The 21,890-nt window shown below is 43.3% G+C and overlaps 1 protein-coding gene across 2 annotated transcripts in view; it reads left to right on the forward strand.

Moving 5' to 3' along the window:
- The first annotated feature begins 3,309 nt into the window (after positions 1–3,309).
- PVALEF (parvalbumin like EF-hand containing) overlaps positions 3,310–21,890 on the forward strand; it is a 37,899-nt gene continuing 19,318 nt past the window's right edge. The window contains exon 1 of one of the 2 annotated variants that reach the window (XM_029599209.1): positions 3,310–3,428. The gene's annotated coding sequence lies outside the window, so the exon portion shown is untranslated. Of the gene's footprint in view, positions 3,429–8,676; positions 8,696–21,890 lie in introns of those variants that run through there. The other variant, XM_029599210.1, reaches the window with a different exon arrangement.

The following is a 21,890-nucleotide window of genomic DNA, read 5'->3' on the forward strand; positions in this document are numbered from 1 at the left end:
TTCTTGTATCACACTTTTAGGGATAAGCCCTGGCTTTCCCAAGTTTTCCTGGCTAATAACTGTTCATGGATTTTTCCTTCGGGAACTTGTCCAGTCTTCTTTTGAACCCTCACTATGGGGCCGATGCAGTACTATAACCCGCAGTCGGATGCGGGATAAATAGGCGCTAATTCACCCCCTAATGCAATAAGGAGATTAGCGCCTATTTAACGCGCATCCGACGCGGAGTGAATGAGATAGCGCTCATCACATGCAAATGACCGCTTGGAATCATAGATGCCCTTTTTGCTTTAATTGCCTTTCTCACCTCACTATTAAAGCACACCAGCAATCATGTGGTTTTTCCCTCAACCTTTGAAAATTGCCTCCCGAATTTAACAAAGATCCCATTTCCACGTGGAGCTGGCTTTTCTTAAATATTACTTTGTTTCATTTATAATGTATATACAGCATACATGTAATAAGAATACGTGGGACACATAACAAACCACTTTTGATTGTGAATATTCTGAAAAGGACGAAAAATGCCAGTTCTCCTTTGGCATTGAATCAACAAAAGCTTTATAAGGTCAAAAGCTTGTTCAATCATCTCAAAATTTTCAAAATCGCAAAACGCTTTTGAATGTGCCATAAGATGTGCTCCTTCAAGCATGCTTTATACCAATTGAGATTTTTTTTGTCATTCAACAAGTTTCGCTGAACTGTGAAGGAAGTGTGTCATTAACTTTACAGTGCAGGGAACACTTTTACATTTTCTTTTGATCAGGGGCGGATTCCCGATGACGGACCGGCCCGGGGATTCGCCGCCCCGGCCGGCCCCGGAGATACCACGTGGTCTGCCGAGCGCGGCTCTGTCACAGCCGCGTTCGGCAGACCACATGACTAGAGCGACCAGCCAACCGGGGGATGCCCAATCCCCCGATAGGCCAATCCGCCCCTGCTTTTGACAAACAGTACATCCAAATACCATTGAAAGGGAAGCTTTTTGTTATGAAGCAAACATATGTGTAAAGGAAAAGAATTTCAAACCATATATCAAATTTAATTCTGTATCAATTGGTTAGGATGAGTTCAGGACTTTTTTAAATATATAATACAACTTCCAGGGTCATCTAGACACTGCTGCCATAATTTTGGGAGATTGACACAGGTAAGTTTTGCGTACATTCTAACTTATGGCCCAATTTGAATGAATATACAATATATGATAGTTGTGAAGTCATAAGCTGTTTTTTTTTTAAGGAATTTGCTTCAATAAGATTCACTGTAAGTGTTTGATAAGTCATCACTCATTTTTGTTACAGACTTCCCCAGAAGGAGCCTTACTCAGGTGAGATAAAGGCCTTTTTTCAGGGCATGTTATGGTTCCAATTAGAGCATCGTGATGTGATGGACTGAGTTTTAACAAAATCTTTATACTGAGGACTCTGTGACATGTAGTTCATTAGTGAGTTTATAAAGATTTGAATGAGCACATTTCACAGCATGTTCAAAAGCGTTTTGCAATATTTTAATGTGTTTTTAGCCATTGATGATTAAACAAGCTTTAGACGTATAAAGCTTTTGCCGATTTGATGCCAGAAGTTATGAAATAGTATTTCTCATTATTTTCAGAAAATTCATAGTCAAATGTGGTTTGTTATGTGTTTCACATATTCTTATTTTGTTATACAGAGCACTGAACACATAAACAGGGTTATTACTGTTACTGTGATTTTCTGGATACCAGTAACAGGAATAACCCTGTTTATGTGTTCAGGGCTGTTTATGTATTTTAATAATGAGGTGAAAGAGGCAATTAAAGCCAAAAGGGCAAAATAAATAAATAATCAAGTAATATATAAATGTATAAATTAAAAGAAAGAATGAGAAGAAAGAGCTAAATTTGATTTCCACTCAAGTATATTCCAAAAAGGAAACCCAAAAAATGATTTTTAACACTGAAAAGCCACTCACATCATAACTCCTCCAAAAACAATTTTTTCTTTCTATTCTTTTTGCCGCATCATCAAGCCTGACAATGTGCCTACCTGGTTTTCAAAAGGAGGCTGTGTGGCAAAAAGAATAGAAAGAAAAAATTGTTTTTGGAGGAGTTATGATGTGAGTGGCTTTTCAGTGTTAAAAATCATTTTTTGGGTTTCCTTTTTGGAATAAATAAATTAAAAGAAATCCTTACTGCGTTGGCTGAAGGCAGTCTCGGAAATGACTGGCTTGCCTGAACTAGGATGTTTCCCCTTAATACTCACCATACAACAAAACATTCAAATTCTGTTGTCAACCTCAGTACCAGTGATACACAAACTCCCTCCATTCAGGCATTTTGCTAAATAACACAAAATCCTTCAAAAGACACTCAGAAGCCACATAGCAAACCTGCAGTACCAAAACAGCACTAACTTCCAGAATTTGCTTCAGTACTTGAGGGAGCATTTGTGTATCTGCGAAATATTCATCAGCTGCATCCCTACTTATCTATGGCTGACTTAGTAACAGTGTCTGGTCTACCCTTCTGTTTGGTCTCATGTAACTCCCTTTATGTTGATTTGCCAAACAAACTCCTGTCAAAGCCTCAGTTGGTACAGAACTCCACTGCTCCTCTTGTCTCTTGCTGTGGTTTTAAGACCCACATTACACCCTATTTTATGGGTCTACACCGGCTTCCTGTTCATTATTGAATCAAGTGTAAGCTGATTCTTATTCCCTTCAAGATTCTGATGCCTTCTGTGCTCTGCTGTCCAGTCTAACCTCACCCTCTCCCCTCTTGATCCCTGCAGACAGGATGAAAGGGGCTGGATTAGGGAGCAGAGTACCTCTTCGTTGCTGCAGTCTGTGTACTCCAGTTTCATCCTCTCCCATCTTGTTCCCTGCACTGCCTGGGAGGGGAGGGGTTGGAGCAATAAGCAGAACAGCTGTTTTCTGCTGCCTAAGATAATAGAGTAACCTCTCCTACGCCCCCTCCCAAAAAAAAAATTGTAGTACTCTATGCGATCACCTAGTTTTCCTAATGGAAGAATGGACCCTGATTAAAATGCTCCATGTTCTGTGAAATTACAACCAGAGAATGTTTTATTGGTGCATTTGCATATCACTGCGGTCTGCAGTGCACTGTTTTTAGAAGGCAATCCATTATTTCCTGAGGACTAATTGCTTTGCTGGTGGGCGTCTTAGTGATGCTGAAAAGTATGGCAGGATTGTTCCTGGCAGTGCCTGCCAGTTCCACTGAGGGTGTCCTGGAGAGCTGAGGGCCGTGGCAGGTGCAGCCCCCCATATATAGAGAGCCCACTCTGGGACCTTCCCTGTGCATCGATATAAAACCCAAAGACATCAGATATTCTCTCAGATCCTGAAAGCCAGCGAGGGTGAGAGCAGGAGCTGACGTGAAGGAACCGGCCAGAGCTGATAAGTTCTCAAGAGAAATTTGGGCTCAGGTAAAACCACAGCAGAGAGTCTGCTCTTCTTGGGGAGATCGCAAAAAAAATATTTCCAAAATGTTTGCCGACAGTGTAGTTAGATACCCAGACCCAAGGCAGAAGCTCCACTGTAGGCCACCTGTGGGAAATGTTTCGGGCTGGCCAGTCATCAGCAAACCTGCGTTTTGCATGCCATGGGCAGGAAAATATGTAAATATACAAATACAATTAGTAAAAGGGACATTTTGAGTTTTGCCCACGTCTTTAATCGGAGAGTTGGCCCAGGTGACATGGTAGCACAGCCAAAACTTCTGCAAACGGTGGGTGAAATGCTCTAGTGAGGCGCAGAGCTGTGTCATTCATTAGGCTAGAGCAGGCCCTAAGATGCCAACATATCTGGTTGGTTCCTTGTAGACAGGGACGCTATCATTTAAAAAGGACAGGAAAACATCAGTGGCCTTGGTTATATCGTTTTCGTGTCTGAAAGAATGCAAACAAAAAGGAAATATGGTTTATATCGTTTTAGCTCATGCTCAATCAGTTTAGCACGTGCCATTCCCAAACTTTGGTAAAATACTCGGGTTGTAAAAATATAGTGCGCACTAACAATACGGGGAAAAGAAACGACATAAACCCGAAACAAAAAATCTGGCTTTCGGGGCCACCTCGGTAAATGAGGCACACTTTCCGCTGCGCTGTGGCACTCCTCCCAACGTTTGGGGGAGCAGGGGGAGATGCTCGCCCCATAGCTTCCAAATGCATTTTCCCCACCATTGCTGCAGGACAGCAGGTGTGTGCTTAACCTTACAGGACTGCTTTTTGCAGGAATCGCTGGGGGAGGTGGGGGGGGAGCAAGAAAAGGAACGATGCCCCGGTGCCTCCAGGTGTCTGGACGCTCCTTACTCGGAGTGGGGGAGGGGGGGGGGGCTTCGCCTTTAATGTGCTCTCTGCACACAAACTCCTGCAATGACTGCGTCACAGTTGCGTTGCAGTTTAATAAACAGATGTAAGATCGCAGCTGTGGGATTGGCTCTGGCTCTTCTGGGCTCTGAAACAGCCGAGAGATGAGAAAGAGATTCTCTGACGTGTCGGTAGAATAAATCGCCAGGGGCTGGGGCTGAGCCTATTCCGATTAACTGCAAATCCTCATCCCAACCCCGGGCTGGGATTATCAAGACTCAGTCACACCAGGATAAGGCTGCAAATCGCTGAAGAATCTGGATCAGCCTGAATTTATGGATGGACTCAAAACTCCAGTTTTGACCCAGACTGGATGAAAATATTTTTTTTAGCGTCACCTTATATTCAAGTCTGCCAAGAGTTTGGAGCTGGGGGTCATTCAGAGAAATCCAAATTCATCTGAGTGAACCTAGATTAGAAAAACAAAAATACAAACCAGAGCAGCGTGGGCTCGGTGTTCCAAAGACTGCCACGTGCATGCAGAGAGTCTGACTCGGATCTGCAGCGCCCCCACCAAGCCCTTTGCCAGTAAAACCATCGCGTTTTTGAGCCTTTGCTGCCACTTGTGGTCGAGGATGGGGGAGGGACGTCAGGGAGGAAAGGATGCCTTGCTGCGCGTGTACGGGTGCCGGACCGCTGGTCCCCGTTTCTGGGAACAAGACGTGCAATCCCCTTGAGTTCCGGCCTCGCTCTGGAGCCCGCGCCGAGCGCCTTTTTCTTCGGATCGGAATCGATTGCAGCTGTTTTGTGATCCCGAGTCTCCAAAAAAAGGGGGGGGGGGCATCTTTTCTTCCCGCTCCCTCTCGGGCCGTGGTAAGCGCCAGCACCAGGTTCCACCTGCCGTGCACCTGCTGGGAAGCCCTATCCGGGCAGACCTGGGGGCGAAGTCAGGACTGTAACTTATGCTATGGGGTGGGGGGGAACAGAAAACATTCAGAGCCGGGACTGAATGGGGAAAGCCACGTTCCCGATGCACCATGGAGCCCGGCCCACGGGTCATGAATGCCTGCAGGGCACGCGAGAGCTCACTCATAAGCAGATCATCAGCCAATTTCCTTCTACTAGAACTATTTTTTTCTTTTTTTCTATTTCTACAACGTATCCTGAACCATCTCACCACTCCTTTTTGAGAAACTGGATCTCGGATGCTGAACATTTTGGGGATATGAGGGAGAGGAAAGTGAAGGTGGAAAATGGAGCAGGCTGCTCGGGGGTTCCTGGTCAGCAAGCCCAGGGGAGGGCGGGAGGATGAGGGGCATCAGCAGAAGGACTGAAATAGAAATTTTGTAAACCAGATCGGTCCGCTGGGAAGTCAACCATACACTTTGTTTCCATCACAAGCCACTTAGCTGTAAATATGGATATCTTGTTATCTTGTGTGGGAGGGGACAGCAAGAGAAAGTGCAGAGAAGACCTTCTCATTTAAAACATTAAAAGGTTCTGACCCTAGATAGTGTGAAATCTCGAGGAGGAGGAGGATGTTGGACAGAGGCAGCTGCTACTGTTGAGAACAGCACCAGGACATCTGATGTCAGTGTCTGGGTTCTGATTTCAGAAACGTCCCCAGGGGTTAAGGGGCACTGTGTGTCCTGACCTCTGAAGCAGCTACCCATTTTATAGCGCTCCTGTTTCAATGTAGCACTACACTGCATGGAACAGAGTGGGGTCAGGGGAAGTTCATCAGATTTAAGGCATAGTTCATCATACATTCTGAACTCTCACTCTCTAGGTGGGAAAGTCCCTCTTATTGTGAATTCAAAATCTTTATTTTCTTACTGGGAAGGGCAGGCCAGCTGGGGCCTGGGTCATTATATCTGTAGGATAGCATGACTGGAAGGGACAGGCTGCTTGAGGCCTGAGTCACAATATCTGAATATAATATGCCTGGAAGGGATGGGCTGGTTGAGATCGTGGGCTCTTACATATTTCTGCCAAGATTGCTTTTTTCTGTTCTCAGTTGCTCAGTTTTATTATTTATTTATTTCCATTTAATAACCCACATGCCACCAAGATGTATCCTGTGAGATTACAGCAGTAAAAATATGAAATTCCTCATGAAAACTATGCAATCCATGTTTAAGAATGAACTAGTGTAGTGCTATTCCTGATGCCTTTCAACTAGCTTGATCACTCCATTCTTATACTTCACTTTCAATGCATATCCAGCATAGTTCTCTGCTTCAACAGCAGGGGAAAAGAAAAACTGTTACTTCACACATCCAGCAGAGCTCTCTGCTTAAACGGCAGGGGAGAAGAAAAAAGGGTTCGCACTCACAAAGCGGGGAGTAGCTGGCTTGTTACGGCGGTTACTACCCCAAACCAAATGTACCTGATACTTCACTCTCGACGCATATCCAGCATGGCTCTCTACTTCAACGGCATCGGAGAAAGACTGATACATCACGAATTTCCAGCATAGCTCTCTGCTTCAACGGCAGGGGAAAAGAAAAACTGATACTTCACGCATATCCAGCATAACTTCAACGGCAGGGGAGAAGAAAAAAGGATTCACACTCACAAAGCGGGGAGTAGCTGGCTTGTCACGGCGGTTACTACCCCAAACCAAATGTGCCTGATACTTCACTTTCGATGCATATCCAGCATAGCTCTCTGCTTCAACAGCAGGGGAGAAGATAAACAACCAATAAGGGCTGTATAACATAATCTGGGTAAAAACAAATAAGCATGGGTGTAGCTTGCTTATTGCGGCGGTTACTACTCCTACTACCTCTAACTAATCAAGCTAGATATTTCACTTGGATGCAGCTCCTCCACCGCTCTCTACATTAATGGCGGGGGTGGAAGGGAATTAGAACCAAGAGCTAAGAGAAACAGATAAGTATGGGAGAAGAAATGAGGGAAGCTTGCTGGGCAGACTGGATGGGCCATTTGGTCTTCTTCTGCCGTCATTTCTATGTTTCTATGTATGTTTCTAACTATTGAATAGGAAGAGATGAGCAAGATTGTTCCACTATGGTCCAATTTATGGTGCATAGATCACCCTGACAAATATCACTTTCCACTCACTGCACTGAATCCTAGCCATGGACATATTTCAGGTACTGCTTTAAAATGTGCTGGATTATCCTGGGAAATAACCATCTCTCATCTTCCTCACTGACTAATCACTATCAGGTCTTTGAAAAGGTCATGGAACAGTCTGAGTCTCAAAATTTGTAGCAGAAGGGAACTCAAGATAATGCACAGAGACTGCTGCAGGGCAGGAGTGAGGTGTATTGGCAGAGCTGAGTGTGAGGGTCTCAGTACTGGAATACAGAGGATGATGCAGGGTGGGAATGAGGTGCATCGGCAGAGCTGTGAGTGTGTGTAGGTGACAGTACTGGAATAGTTGAGGGTGCTGGAGGACAGGAGTAAGGTACTTTTGCAGAGCAGTTTTGGCATCACAACCTTGCTGAGAGCAAGCACAGACCCCATAGCTGCCTACAATCTGCTTTGTCAGTCTCTCACTATGGGATGTACAAAGATTGCCCCGATAGTTGTAAAATTTTGGGAAATGAACAACAAAAGGATGAGTATTAAAAATTAGAAAAGGAGGAAGCAGACAGAGAGCGGCAGAAGCCTCACACTTCTTGCTTTCCGAGTCTGATGTTCTGCATCCCTGCTTGGAGTGTACCCAGAGCTGGTTTTCTCCTTGGTCATGCCAGATCGTTGCGGAACTGCAGCAAATGTCTTCCCTTTCTCTACTGTAACTAAAGTGGAAGGTGTAGATGTCGCTGGTCCTGACCCGGTCCATTTTTTTTGTTTGTTTAATTTAAAGAAAATCAGCATTAAGAGTATCCTCCCTAGTTCGCTGCTCTCTCCCTCTGCACATGCTGAAGGGGTTTGGCATAGACTCAGAGGGCTGGAGGTAAAGCGTCGGGAGCTGACAGGAGCAGTGAGCCCTGCAATCTGTACAGCGCATGCGCGTCCGACTTTATTGGAAGTCGGGGAGGCTGCAGTGCCGGGTTCAGACAGCTGTGAAATTACAGAGACCTTCATTGTTTTCCATAGAAAGGACTTTCTTTAGATGGTTATTCCCTGGGGGTTAGGAGTCAAGAAGTCTTTTGTTTGATCAGCAGAGATAAGTGATCCGCTGCAGTTCAGTAATAGCTGCACGTGAAACCTACCCACACGCATCGAAAGTGACAAGACTAGGGCTGCTAAGACGCTCCAGGTCGTAAAGACGGGCTGAGCCAGTCATGGTTTTACCCCAGTGCATGCTGGGACTTGTTCCAGTTTCTCTGAGGAATGCAGGACTACCGTCCCCCGGTGAAATGGCTCAGCCTGCCTCTTAGGATATGGAGCTTGTTAGACTAGAGCCTCAGGTGAGCTCTCCCGATGCCTGGAAGAGCTGGTGCTCAGGACAATTTTTGTTTCGAATTACTCTTCTGAAGCAATGGCAGCCGCGCCCCTTCAGAACCAAACCAGACGTGATGCAAGTGTTTTCTGTATGAAAGACAGCATGGGAGTGAGAAGCATGTGTGTGTATGTATGAAAGAAAGCATGTGGGTGCGAGAGAGGGTTGGTGATATAGAGCATGTGCGAGTGGAAGCCTGCATGTGGGAGAGAGCATGTAAGAGAGCCTGTGTGTGTGTGTGTGAGAGAGAGTAGAAACCTTCGTGTGAGAGTGGGAACCTGTGTGTGCCAGTGGGAGCCTGGGTAAGAGTTTGTGTGGGAGTGGGAACCTGCGAGTGAGAGCCTCATGTGAGAGAGAGAGCCTATCAGAGTGGGAGCCTGTGTGTATGTGTGTGAGAGAGAGAGAGAGCATGCAAAAGTGGGAGCCTGTGTGAGAGAAAGCATGTGCCTGAGAGAGAGAATCTGTGTGTGTGTGTAAGAAGGAGGAAGGAAAGCAGAAGAGGAGAGAGGAGAAAAATAAAGTATAAAAGAGACCCTGAAAAAGGAAAAGATAGACAAGGGGAACAAAGAGACTGAGACCAACCAATTAGAAAAAAATAAGATCAGACAATAAAGGTGAAAAAACATTATTTTAATTTTCAGCAATTGGAATATGCCAGCTTTAGGAATGGGCATTTCTTATGTACTGTATTTGTATGTTGCTGTTTCTTCAGTATTCCAGTGTTCACAGACTAGAGGCTGAGACTAGTTTCTTGGGCTTTCCATTTCAGTTTTATCTGTTTGTTTCTAATTTGTAGTCCCTTATTCTGTATTAGGTAAGGCTCTGTCTGTGTGGCACATGTGTGACAGAAGTGCAGTATTTTGGCTAGTGTGTAGTTTCTCATAGTTTCTCAGTAGGGATTTGCAGTAGTTCAGTTTATTCTGTATGCCCACTACGCAGTGTACTAGTGTTCTAGGGCCTGGTATAATGTTTGTCTGTGTTGCCTTTTTTAAGATAAGATTGCTGCTGTTTTGAGTCCTGAGAGTTACTGCCATTATGGTATGGCATGGGAAGGTTCTAGGTGTTGGCACTGGAGAGAGTTTGTTTTGCTATCACTAAAGTGACACCAACATGTGAATATATTGTTTTTGCATGTCCTAGTTCTGTTCTTCTCCTGTTGCAAATCTTAAATTCTTATGATGATTATTATGATTATTACTGTTTTATTGTAGTTATGATATTCTCTGTATTTTTGGAAAGAGGATTCATGAAGAATACATTTATAATTGTTTTATTACATAATTGCATCTGATGTTTCTGTTATATTTCTGTTAATTTTTACATGATTTGTATTTATAAACTGCAATAAATATAAAATAAATTAATACAGATTAATAAGGTATTTTTAATGCTGGTAAGTGCTTGAAATTATAGAATTAAAATATTTTAAAGCATCACTCATGATGAAATTACTTACAAATCCATAATCAGATGCACTCTAAGGCATTATTTATTGATAAGAGTGCAAATAGTAGGGCCTAGAGTTATACGTCATCTGCCCACCCATGTTAACCTTGGGCCCCCCAAAAAATTAATTTCTGGCTATGCCACTGGTATAGAATAGATGTGCTTGCAGGAGCTGATGCCTTTCCTCTGTAGTTTCTTTATCTACAACTGCATCAGAATAATCCAGAGGAGTACTGACAAGGACCTTACAGGGTACCTCATGTTCTGGTTCTTCCACCTAGCTTGGAGAAGAATGGGCTGGGAGCATTATAGAAGCCCTAATTGTCATGAAAATGGTTAACCCCTGACTGTAACACATTGTGTAGGCCTTTTGAATTCCAAGAGCTGTCTACAAGCTTATCAGGGCAAAATACATTAAAGAACGAGTAAGCAATGTACCAGCAGCCACCTGCATCATGATGTGGCAGAACATGACATCCTGGAGACTGACCAACCATCAAAAAGACATCACTGTGGATGGCTCCTCCTCCAGGTACTGCCTGAGGGGCTGCACAGCACAAGAGACAAAACTTCAGCTGCTCTGAGTGCCTTTATTTTCAGAGGACTTACTGAAGGACATCCAAAAGAAGTACATAACCAACTAGCTCTGCAGACCTTTTCCAAAGACACACACAAATGGGGAGCCATGCAAGACCCCTGCAGGTACTTTTGCTACATCAAGGTTGCCTCCTCTAAAGCAAGGAAAGGACAGGGTCCATCAAGGCTGATTCACAGCTTGTTCAATGACTTTTCATTGATGGGACCAAGGAAGAGGACGATGGATAATGAACATTTCTACAATAAAAGTTGTCCAATTTGTACAATGCAAAATTTTTAGGTAGTCTGCCATGCATAGTCTTTATGGGGCCGATGCAATTATTTTCGCGGAATGCGGGCACTGACTTTTCAGCGCCCTCTTTCTTAACGCACGCATGGCGCCCACAAGGGGGGGCGCCATGCAATAGGCAAAGTAGGGGGTCGCGCTAGCAAGGAGGCGCTAGGGTCGCATGCGCGATCTTAGCGCCTCCTTGCTAACCCGACCCCGCAGCGGCTGCTAATTATGAAGACTGACGCCGGTAAACTCGGCATCAGTTAATTGGTGTCCATTTTCATTACTGGCAGACGGCCGGTTCTGAAAACCGATGCCGAGTTTACCGGCGTCGGTCTTCATAACTCGGCAGTCTGCCAAGGTATTTTTTGTTTTGTTTTTTTACTGCGCTCAGCTATTAACGCCTGCTCCAGGCAGGCATTAATATCTGAGCAATAAATATGCATCTGAGATGCACATTTATTTTTTTTGAATGCGGCGTAAATGAGTAATAGGCTCATTCACATGCATTTGCATATGATGAGCGCCGTCTCATTCACTCTGCATTAGACGCTGGTTAAATAGGCGCTAATCCCCCATTGCATTAGGGGGTGGATTAGTGCCTATTTAACCCGCGTCCGACAGAGGGTTAAACAGTACGCTCGTGTGAGCGCACTGTATTGCATCGGCCCCTATGTAATTAGATTTTGTTTTGTATATCTTTGTTAAAGTAAAAAGAACTTGTGTACATTCCAGAAATTGACAAAAACAACTTTGTCCGTATATCATAACATTTTCAATAAACAACTTATTATAATTCCCACTGTTTTCTCTTTTTTTTTTTATTTCAACCACTCATATGCTCTCTCATCCCATCCACACCCATACATTCACTTTACATTTACTTTCAGCTGGAGTATAGATCCCAAGATATCCACAGATTTCTTTCAAAGCATGCTTCTTGTTTCAATAAAGGCTTATGACCACTAAGATCTTGTTGTTTCAATTTTTCCATATTAGCATACTTCAGCATTTCTGATCTCCATATATTAAAATATGGTATGTCATCATAGTGCCAGCAAGAAAGGGTGACCTTCTTAGCTATAGTCAGTGATATACTGAAAAATTTCACACTACCAGCTGGTAATGCTAGTGAGTTATCAAACAAATACACATTTGTCATTTTGCCATTCCAGGTTACAGTTTTTCCTAACAAACTGTCAAGTACAGCATGAATCTGTTTCTAAAATGCTTGTAATTTATGGCATTCTATAAACATATGCGAAAGATCACCACTACAGCAATTACATTTTATATTTAATCTTTCTTTTTTTGTGCAACAGTTTTTGTCAATAACTCAATATCACCAAACATTAACCAAGGTGCAGGGACTCTGCAGCACCCCGGCAACATGACAGTAACAAAGAAAACCTATAGTAGCTAAACTCCCCACTTCAGCAGCCCTCCTCCCTCGCCCCTTCCATCCCATAACGATATGCTCTCAGGGAGGTAGATAGAAATAGAGCAGAACAGTAAATAGACACTAACAACCTTTGCACTGTTAGTCTTGAGTGCTTAAGTCATTTAAAACTAAACTTCTTGCTTGGGGAGATAGATATTGAAAATATAAATCCCAGATTTAAAAAAAAAAAAAATAGATTTTATATAAAATAGAAATAATTGTACAATTCTAATCAGTATCTCAGTGTTGGTTATATTGCAGTTACAAAATATCAAATTACATACTTCTGGTGATGACATTATACTGGTAGGAAGCACCTGACACTCGCTCTCTAGGATCCAGTGAGAAGAAAGGCTTAAATGGTCAATTTTTAACCAACTGAGTACATGGACAATTTTGTTACTAGGAAAACTGATTAAATGGCCAACCCAATCAAAAAGAAGCAGAGTGGATAAAGGTGCACCAGTGGCACCGGAGGCAGGCCCTAGCCTAGAGGGATTAACAGCTGCAGTAACTGAGCAACTTTAAAAATTGCAATCCTCGGTTGACGAACCAAAGGACAAATTTGAAATTATGGTGTATCCATTGCGGAGATCAGTGAGAAAATGGCGGCACATGAGGTACGCTTTGAAAGTATGAATGATGCAACAGTGGAGCTGAGGAACAAGAACAAAACTATGGCTGAGAAAATAGATGAACTCAAAAACAGAAGCAGACACAGTAACTTACGCATCATAGGAATTTTGGAAACGCTACAAAATGAAATCCTGTTTAATTTCTGCAAGGTATGGCTACCGGGCTCTTTAGGTATAAATGCGCAGGACAGACAGATTTTAGCAGAATGAGCCCATCACATGGGCCTTATAGGGCAACCTTCTGATAAACCGAGGCAGATTATAATGCAAATTTGTACTGTATAAATTCTAAATTATACAGATAAAGTATGAATTCTAACCACATACAGGAAAACTAAAGAGCTCCTTTACGATAATAAAAGAATCTTAATTTTCCCAGATTTCTCAGCAAAAGTAATGGCAGCCAGGAGAGAATTTATACCATACTGTACGCAGTTATTCCAGCAAAGGAATAACGTTCTCCCTGCAATTTCCCACTTGGCTAAGAAGTGAGACCAAAATGATTACCATCAGCAAAGAGATTTTAGTGGCTCAACTTTCAAATGGAACATGCTGTAATAACTTATCAATTAAACAATTAAATACAATTAAAGGAAATCAGCTGGCTGTCACAAATTTTTGTTCAGTTCATAACTCGATGCAAAGTTATACTGAGCTGAGACTCGGACTGTGACAAGACCATTTTTATAACTGAGATCTTTAAGTGCTAATTTTATAGATTGCGATCTAAACGTTTGAAACTTAAGGGCTGTTTAACATAATGTTCCCATTTAGTTAAGGCTGATAAAGTGAATCAATGACTGGCAGGCATTAGAGAAAGGCCCTAAATTATTACTGCATCACTGAGCACAAGCATAGATCGAGAGCGGTACCTTGGTACTCCTCGCAAATCTAAAGGTAACTCACTTCATTTACGCCGACGACGTTCAGATTCTCATTCCAGTTACTGAATCTAACTCCAAAACCCTCAACTTCTGGAATAGTTGTCTACAGTCCGTCAACATCCTCCTCGCCAGCCTTAACTTAGTACTCAACACAGCCAAAACCGAACTCCTGCTAATCTCACAGGACGACAATGAACTGGCAGTCAGCAACCTCCCTTCGCCCCAAATGACCTCCATTACCCATGTGAGAGATCTTGGCGTAATTCTGGACAACCATCTGAACCTAAAAAAATTTATCAATAATACAACAAAAGAATGTTTTTACAATCTACAAATCCTAAAAAAGCTGAAACCCCTCCTATACTTCCACAACTTCCGCACGGTACTCCAAGCCATCATACTCTTTAAAAATAGACTACTGCAATTCCCTTCTACTTGGCCTTCCCGCTAATACTACCAGACTGCTACAGATGCTACAGAACACCGCCACAAGGATCCTGACCAATACCAATAGAGGAGAGCATGTGACCCCTGTTCTAAAAAATTTACACTGGCTCCCCATTAAATTCAGAATCCTTCACAAAGTTCTAACGTTGATACACAAGTCCATTCACATGCAGACCACTCTCGATCTAAATATCCCACTTCGATATCACATGTCCTCCAGACCAATCAGAACAGCGTACAAAGGTACCCTTTATGCATCTCCTGCCAAGTCCTTGCTTAGGAAACGCGCCTTCTCCACCGCTGGTCCCGCACAATGGAACGCTCTCCCCCCTGACCTTCGCCAAGAACCCTGCCAGTGGGCGATCAAGAAAAAGCTTAAGACGTGGCTTTTCAGACAAGCATTTCCCTAAAAACTGATGCCTCTCACAGACACTATATGCCACATGACATTTTCTTATCACAGTTATAAATGCCCATTACTTAATGGTTTTCTGTTTATGTGCTGGTTTTAATCTCTTTCTACCTTTGTTTCTTCATGACTATCTTTCATGTTTGATGTTAACCCTGTTTGAAATTACCCTGTTTGATGTATTTCTAACCTTGGTTCTATGTAAACCGATGTGATATGTCTTTTCATGAACATCGGTATAGAAAAGTTTTTAAATAAATAAATAAATTTCTATTGAACAGAACATTCCAAGTCAAACTGGGCAACCATATATCTGACACTTTCCAATGTGATACAGGGATCCCTCAAGAATCAGCCCTCTTAGCAACACTGTTCAATATTTACATGCTCCCACTGTGTAAATTACTGACGAATAGAGGAATAGCTTTCTTCTTTTATACTGATGACTTACAGTTTTACATCCCTGGTTTTAGATCCTTTGAAAACACAGCTTCAATAATCTCTTCCTGTATTAAAGCAATGCAACACAAACTATCGCAACTTAAACTGACATTAATCCCTAAAAAGACTGAAATCATTTGGCTAAGTAGAAACTCATCAAAAGCTAAACCACCTGCCCTTGATCTGGGCAATTTTCAAATTAATCCCTAAAATCAAGTACAAGATTTAGATGTACAGCTCGATGAGAAACTCACAATGAAAATGCACCTCAGTAAATTAATTAAGACAGGTTACACCAAGTTATGTATACTACATCAGCTGAAACCTTTAGTGACTTTTGTTGCAGGAGTGGATCCTTGGGCCAATGGGGGTGGAACCACCAGTGGGGAGGAGCCCCACAGGTGCCCGCCGTCAGCAGGCGAGGCTGGAGAGACCTGAGATCCCACTGGGTCTTCACTAATACCAGCCCTCGTTCCCCTCAGGTTGAACCCTTGGGTACCAGGGCAAGCTGGACCTTCGAGAGGTCTCAGGTAGGTGGCGAATCTCGAAGTTAGGCAGGCAAAGGTCTTGGCAGGTGGCGTATTTCGTAGTCAGGCAGGCAAGGTTCTTGGCATGAAGCAGGCAGAAGACAGGAACTGGAAAACAGGTATACGGAGAGTCCAAGAACTAACAGGAGCCAGGAGTAGCCAAGGCAAGGCCTGAGAAGCACAAAACAAGAGGGATCCGGTAGTGGCCCGCAAGTGGGGTAACCCAAGAATCTGTGCCACAAAGGTAGTGTACTCACATCGGTACTGAAGAGGCAGATGTTGAACAGGCACCGAGGATGACTGGAACAGGAACAGCCGAAGTAGTTTGAGAATAATGCAGGGACTCACTGAAACAGAGAGAGAGAGAGAGAGAATGGCTCTCCGAGGAGCGGATAGCCCCGAGTGCGGCAAGGCTCCCGAGGAGCGGGAACCGAGGTCACCCAGAAGTCAGTGAGGCGAAGTCCAAGAGTGGCAGAACTAGCAGGATGAGATTCCTTGCTAATTCAACTAACAGGTCTCAACAAGGGGATTAAATATCCTCCTCAGGCTGATGTCATTGAGGAGGCTGGGCTAGGGTTTCCCCGCCCTGGGCCCTTTAAAGAAAAGGCTTTTGTAGGTGCGTCCATCCCTGCAAGGTCAGGGGGCAGGGCTTAGCTGGTGGCGGTGTTCCAGCCATGGAAGGAGGCCTCCCCCCCATAGAGCAGGCCGTGCGGAGTGCTGCGGCTCTGCCAGAGTTGGCATCAGGTGGCCCGGGATTGCGGGCCGGCAATGAAGAGAGGTAAGTCTGGTCGACCACGGAGACTGTGGTTGACCGGCGGAACACTCACAACCCTCAATGAACACTAAGATCTCACAACCCTCAACGAACACTAAGATCTCAAAATAAAGGACTATTGTTTATGTCCACAATACAATGCACTCATCTGATGCAAATAAGAGATCAAGTATTTTCAATAGCAGGTTCAAAGCTCTGGAATTCCCTCCCCAAGGCATTACACATTCTTCCAGAAAGAAAAAAGATTTAAACATGAACCAAAAACATGGCTATTCAAAAACGCATATAATTTAATTTAAAGACATCAGAATATACAGAACCACAAAAATAAGGACAAAAATAATAATAGAATCATGAAGAATAAATCAATCAAATGAGAGAATGAACGATTCTCAAAAGAGCTCACTAACTATGACATGAAAACTACCATTTTGCTTGTAATTATTCTTACGCTTTGTCTCATGTACTAGATCAATTTTAATATGTACTAGTAAATTTCTCTTGATAGATATCAATGTCTGACTGTGAATACCTCATCTGTAACCAATCTATCAGGTCTATCCTGTAAAGTGCGGCCGCGTTTACCCTGCTCCTAAGCCACGTTTTACTCACTTTCCGGCCGCGTTATCCCTTCCTGCGATCCCGAATCCACTTTAACCTACTCCTACCGCGTCCTAAAATCCCCGGCCAACCCCTTCCGCACGCGGCATGGATATTGCATGCAAACGAGCGAATTAGCTATTCCCTAGCATCCCGTAACCCGCGCCCCGACTATCGCTATCTTTCCCTGCCGTTTTGTCGCGTGTTTAACCTGCTAACTTACCGCCTACCCTGACCCCTGCGGTAGAGGCAGGGGTAAGGGTAGGTGGCAAGCTTTCCCCCAGCCCCCGCTCACCTGCCCCGGCCGCGATCATGGGTGCCGGTCTCCGGGGCAGCCCCAGTCCTCTCCCCTCCTCTCGAAGCAGGGCGCGAAAAGCAGCCTTGCTCCGGGAGGAGGGGAGAAGGGACACTGACAGCGGGGAAGCAAAAAACAAAAAAAAAAGCGAAAAAAACATAAAAGCAAAAAGTAAGTCGCTTCGCCGCTGTCAGTGTCTCTTCTCCCCTCCTCCCGGAGCAGGGCGCGAAAAGCAGCCTTGCTCCGGGAGGAGGGGAGAAGAGACACTGACAGCTGCGAAGCAACTTACTTTTTGCATCCCCGATCTCCTGCCTCCCGCTGCGCGACTTACTTTTTTTGCAGGCGTCTGGCCATCTGGAAGAAGATATCGTGGCTCCCGGGGAAGATGGATGCCAGCATGGGGGAAAGCGGCCCCTGTGCATGCAATTGGCTGCTCAAGATGTGACGTCACATGCCGTGACGCCAAACGTCGTGACGTCACGTCTTGAGCAGCCAATTGCATGCACAGGGGCCGCTTTCCCCCGTGCTGGCATCCATCTTCCCCGGGAGCCACGATATCTTCTTCCAGATGGCCGGACGCCTGCAAAAAAAGTAAGTCGCGCAGCAGGAGGCAGGAGATCGGGGATGCAAAAAGTAAGTTGCTTCGCCGCTGTCAGTGTCTCTTCTCCCCTCCTCCCGGAGCAAGGCTGATTTTCACACCCTGCTCCGGGAGGAGGGGAGAAGAGACACTGACAGCGGCAAAGCGACTTACTTTTTGCTTTTACGTTTTTTTCGCGTTTTTTTTTTTTGCTTTGCCGCTGTCAGTGTCTCTTCTCCCCTCCTCCCGGAGCAAGGCTGCTTTTCGCGCCCTGCTTCGGGAGGAGGGGAGGGGGGACTGGCAGTCCCGACTTCCTGGTATCTGTCATTTCAAATGACATTTGAAATGACAGATACCAGCGTGGCGTGAAGCGTTAGGCCCGCGCAGCCAGGATACTGTATAGGCGCTCTATCCAGTAAAATGGGTTGCGCGGGCCTAAGGCTTCACGGACCCTTCTTAGACGCGGTTTTCATTTGCATAAAATTATTGTTCAGGATCGAGTGGTAGGTGTGCTGCACTGTGCGTGCGGCAACCGCGGGTGCCGCAGGCACTAACGCAGCTCTTCCTACCGCTCGGTACTGGATAGACCTGTATGTTTGTTTGTTGTTATAATTATGAATGTCAATTTGTAAACCACTGTGATCTGCAATGGAATGACAGTATATAAAATGTCTAATAAACATGTGCATGCCCACTTAAAATTTGTCAAACATGTGTGTGCGGTCAGGCTATTTTAGAACATGCATGCAAATGTTATAAAATGGCTTCATCCCTGGGTGTGGGCCAATGTGTGCAAATGTGCACCCACATGCCAGTTTAAAAGTTACCATTTCTGTGTTTAATTGTCTTTTGAAGTCTTGGTTTTTCTTCCTGTAAGCTCTGGGCAACCAGAGTAGTTGTGATAAGCTTACTGCAGAGACAGCAGGATTCTCATCACAGAATCTTGCCTCTTGTGATAAGGAACTGCTATATTTTCATATCTGTCCTTTTTGGCTTTTTCTCTTCCCTTTCTTCTTCATGTGTCATCACTAGCAAAACCCATGTTTACAGTGTCTGCAATGCATAGTAGGAAAAGTGTGGTGTGATTAGAAGAGTTTTTGTGTGAGATTGGATTTTAATAGCTAAGTGTGTGCAATGATTTGTGCCAACAGGAAATTGTGTATTTAGAAATAGTATATTTTTGTATAGCAATAATATGTTCTAATGTGCCTGAGTTATCTTCTGGTTTGATATTCTATAAAAATATCCTTTGTCATTTGTCATCTTCTGTGTTTAGCAAGCTAAACAAATCCATTCCAGATTTTTCCTCTAATTCCTGCTCCAACAAGTCTCTCCTTATCTTATCTTTGAAGATAGTTAGCTAGTTCTTGCTTGTGTCCAGCTATAGCTAAACATTATCTTTTAAAGGGAACACTACCAACATTATTATACATAAGAAATAACAAAAACCTAAAACACAGTATAGGAAATAAAGTCCAAGAAATGTTAACTGTTGTACTCAATCACAGAAACCAATATCAGATTTGAAACAGTCTTTAAAAAAGCAGATATGGTCCTAGAATGCTAGATCAGACAGCTCAAAATTAAAAAAAAATGCTTAAAATAATTCCAATTACAAATGTTTCAACTTTCCGCTACATCTATCATGAGAACAAAAAACACAGTAAAGAGAATATTTGCTGTCTTTAGTCCATACACTCATAATAATGTATTTTGTTTTCCTTTGTTTCTCAGGAGCACTAATAATTTTGGGCATTACTCATAGAACTCACCATGCAAAAAAAAGATATTCTGGTTCTGATGACATCTCAGTAAAAGCAAAACAAACTCCCTTTACTACTTGGCACAATAGCCCTCCTTATGAAAAGTTAATAATTTACCACTAATGCATATCCTATTGAGAAAACACAACAAATAAGATTGATACAATTGCCTACATGCTAGTAAAATACCTCAACTCAGGCACACACACAGAACCTACCTTCAAGTACAGAAAGACTACATATTATAAATATGGAGACAAACTGGAATGGAAAACCAAAAAAAGCCACTCTGCATGCAATACAAACCTGGAGAAATGGAAAGAGAAATATAGCACCTAACACAGTCCCAGGATCTGCAATAATGCACAGAAACTAATCTGCACAAAGTTACACCTGCATTATGGAACACATAACAACCCTATCTATGAAAAGGCAACACTACAAATATTAAATCAGGTCCTAAACACTAATACACCTCCTATTAGGAAAACAGAACAAGCCAAGCTGCTATAGATCCCCATACAGAAATAACTGTAAAACTATATTAATAAATATTTCAAAACAGCTGATGAACAGAATAACGTCAAACAACTAAAACTCATAAAAATTATTAAAAATTGTTCAAATATCAATAAAATATTTCAGAACAGCAGACACATTCCCATCAATTTCTTTCCCTCATAGTCCATCATTTCCATCCTCTCTCTCTATTCCCTAGTTCATCCCTACCAGTCTCTCTCTTCTCCCCAGTCCATCCTTATCTGTCTCTTTCCATCCATTCCCACCTCTTTTTCTTTCCCCCAGTCCATACCCACTAGTCAGCTCTCTCTCCTTAGTCCATTCCTAATTCATCCCCATCAGTCTCTCTCTGTCCCCTAGTCTATGCAGACCACTCTCTCTCCTCCAGTTCACCCCCACTAATATTAAGTATTGCTTAATTTTATGTTTTATTACATTATGAATGATTCTGGGTTGCATATAACTTCTTTGCTATTATATCAATATGTTTTCTTTATGTGGTATGTAACTGCATTTAAAAATTAAAGAGAAGCATATGGGGGTCCACAAAACTTTTGCAAGTTGAAAAGGTTGGGAACCCCTGGTTTAGATTATGCATTATATATAATTTGTGATGCATTTTTAAAAACAGACAGGAAGTGATACTTCCAAATTCTACTCTGATTATTCAATCAGAGTAAGAATAAATTGCCAGATTCAAAACTAATAAAACCTCTCACTGTATCTTACTATTTTCTGACTTTCTATCAAATTAGTCAGTAAAGGGTGAATTTTAAAAGCCCTATGCATGGCGAATCTGGGAGATACGTGCATGACTTATGTTCTTATGTGCACAGGCCACACAGATTTTAAGAGGCCCACAGCCATGCACGTATCTCCTGGAATATGTATTGCAAAACATTGTGCAAAAAGGGGTGGGGCCAGGGGTGGGGCGTGGGCAGGCTGGGACAGTGCTATTAAATCAGAGTCGCACACAAGTTTGCGCCTGGATCAGATGACTGCGTAAGTTGCTGCTGCTATGGACTGCGGGAAAGTAGTAAAATTTAAAAATATTAGGGTAATCAGTGAGGTTTTAGGGGTCGCGGCTAGTAGGGTAAAAGGGAGGCAGGTTAGGTAGCGGGTTTAGGAAGGGGCAAATGGGGAGGCGCGAACTGGGAGGGAACAAGGAAACAGGCCCTAATATGTTGCCGTGCACATTTACTAAAATCCCCTCACTTATGCACACGGAATGGCATTTGCACACACATTAGCGTGTTGATATAAAATCATGCACACATGTGCGCAAGGGTAGCGGATTTTATAACATGTGTACATGTTATAAAATCGACGCATCCACATTTGCTTATGCTCGTTAGTTTGAAAGTTACCGCCCAAGACTTTTCCTGATTTATCTGAGATCCCACTCTAGATTCCAGGCCTTATTTTCTTTCTTGCTGAGACCATTAATTATTTTAATTCATTCCTTTGTTTTATTAAAGTTTTATAGCACACATTGCTTTTTCCTGTCAGCACAATTTTGCAAAGATTAACTATCAA

Source organism: Rhinatrema bivittatum, chromosome 4, assembly GCF_901001135.1.
Source record: "Rhinatrema bivittatum chromosome 4, aRhiBiv1.1, whole genome shotgun sequence".
In the NCBI taxonomy this organism is placed as follows: Eukaryota; Metazoa; Chordata; class Amphibia; order Gymnophiona; family Rhinatrematidae; genus Rhinatrema; species Rhinatrema bivittatum.